General features: G+C 39.4%; 1 pseudogene; it reads right to left on the minus strand.

Moving 5' to 3' along the window:
- Window positions 1-659: 659 nt before the first annotated feature.
- Window positions 660-2308, minus strand: LOC128174736 (uncharacterized; annotated as a pseudogene).
- Window positions 2309-2630: the final 322 nt, after the last annotated feature.

Genomic DNA, 2630 nt, shown 5'->3' on the forward strand with positions numbered 1-2630 from the left:
ATGAATTGCATCGTGTTGCTATATTTAGACCCATATTATGATAAAAACCCTTTGCATTTCAAATATTTTTCTACTCATTCCACATCCAACAGAAACCAAATAACGGTTATAAATCGAAAAAAATTAATTGTTGGAATTTTCACTCTCCTTGTGCGCCCAGATTCCTGCCGAATGTACATCTTAAGCGCCCACTTTCTTTAATACTTTTTTCTTAAAATTTTAGGAATATGCAGAAAATGCCATTGGTGTTACTTGAATCTTCCGTCATCAATAGGAGAGGTAACAAAACAAATGCAATCTTATTTTACTACTGTTAATTTCCTGTTGTATAAAATAAGTTACTTATCCATAGCTGTATACAAGTATATGAATGTCAGTTAAGGCAATTAAGGCATGGTCGTTTTTAAGTCACCTAAGTCAGATGACCTATCACATTCAGTATTTTCGCCCATTAATCGAGCCATGCACCTAATTGGAACCCTGATCCATAATCAGGGTTCATAATGAAATTATAATAAATCCATCAAACCTTAGACGTGGAGTTTTCATTTATACATATATATAAAGAAAACGCTACTACACAAGAACAAATGCTTGACAAGTACAAAAGTTGAAGTTGAATGTACCAAATGTATACAGTCAGTTTTCAACGCAGCACTTCACAAGTCAGTAAATGCAAACACATCGTCATCACATGTGGGTTCCAAAGAAGGGGTAGGAATGTCACTGATGACGGTTGTGTTCTTCATGGAACGCTTGTCATTACGTCGTAGGGACTCGTTGATACGAGTGACGATCCTCTTTCTCCACGAATCTTCACTTCAGGGTAGAAATAACACACAAACGTCTTCACCACGCCTTTCCTAACACGGTCAAGCTCCTGTTTGTTGTGTTTGCCACCACCGTACCAGTTGTAGGAAAACCGAAGGTTTCCTTCGCCGTAGAGTTCCGGCCACAGTTTTCTGCAGAGGTTAACGGCGAAGTTACTGGTGTGCCGGGAATCCCTCACTATCTGGCGCAGTTCCTCAACATTGATCGCGTATTCATCGGGTATGTCGTCCAGCGAGATGGTTGTCGACACGGCCACTGGAGCGATAGGATCCTGGCGCTTGCTTCGGATGTTCCTTGCGATGTCGATCAAGACGTTGGTGTTCAAGAGCAGTCTTCTGTGTGGCCTCATACGATGCAATGCGGCGGTTGACAGCATCCGACTTCTTCGTCAGGGTGTCGATGACTAGACGCATTTCCAACATTTCCCTCATCAAGGCCAGTTGAAAGGAACTTCCAGCGCCTTCTGCAGTGGAGTTGCGGTAGGGACGGAACCGTACGGGAGTGGTGCCCTGAACTGGAGTGGATGGCGTTCGTGGTTCACAGATTGGCGGAGCAGCTGACGCCGTCGGGGCTTCATCAGTCTGACAGGTCGATTGATCAGCAGGCCCCGGCTCCGGCACTGCAGGTTGTACAGCTGAGGGTTGTCCAACGTCAAACACAGTTGCCCTGGGCTTCTCAGGTTTTGCCTAAAATGTATTACAATTTGTTAGTCAAATTTTTAAATATCTGAATGTACAGCGAACTCCGCCAACTCTTTAAAAATCGACGTATAAATAAAAAAAACAACAACATTTTTATGATATTTGCAGTCTGTTATTTCAAAGTATAGAGTTGATTACAAATACATGTACATAGTTGATATTTTTACAAGTTATTATTACTTTTGATATTTTAACAAAAATATGATCGTGAATCAACGACCCTTCCCCGTTCAAGCGTGTGTAATGGAATTTTTGTTTTAAAATTATTTTCCAGTCTGCATTACTTTCTATCAGGAGTATGTCTTGTCATTTTAAAAAAAAAAACATAGAGCTTTCTCTTATAAACCTGTGTGCATGCACTTGCAAGTAAAACTATAAAAAAGATGAATCAAAGTAGAGCTACTAACCAATGCCTTCGTTCGCAGCATTAATTATGTACGTTATTAATTAGGATAATATATCTATAGATGATAAATAATATTGAAAATATTCATGGTGATTCTTGTAAAATATACAAATTTAATTTCAACGTCCTTAAAAACTTCTCTAAAACCGCTTAACCAATTTCAACCAAATTTGGCACAGAGCATTCGTATGTTGAGGCAAATATAAATTGCAAAAATAAAAGACCGATTTTATTCAAAGAGGAGAGTAGTATATAGTACAGTATACAGTCACTTTGCAGTCATGATGACGTCATAGGGTATTCCAGACTCCACCCATTTGTCATAATGTGGGTCACAGTTAAAGGGTGGGTCTACAGTCACTGAGGTCATAGGGTATGCCCATGGGTCATAATAGAGGTCACCAAACGGGTGTGTAATGTTACACCCAAATGACAGATATCAGAGGTGCCCTATCAATAAAATGGGTGTGTAAAGTTACACCCAATGAACATCCTATAAAAACGGGGGATGCTAACATTAGATTTAAAAAAAAATGGAAACCCAGGGAAGTCAATACAAATGGAAAGTTTTAGCGTGGAACTCTTTAAGAAGAAACGAGAAGAAATGGACATTGCAAGAGGGTCAATGGTTTGACAAGAAAGAGGACTGCATAGCTGATTTTAAAGACAAAATGAAAAAAGGATATTCCATA

Source organism: Crassostrea angulata, chromosome 2 (genome assembly GCF_025612915.1).
Source record: "Crassostrea angulata isolate pt1a10 chromosome 2, ASM2561291v2, whole genome shotgun sequence".
Classification (NCBI taxonomy): Eukaryota; Metazoa; Mollusca; class Bivalvia; order Ostreida; family Ostreidae; genus Magallana; species Magallana angulata.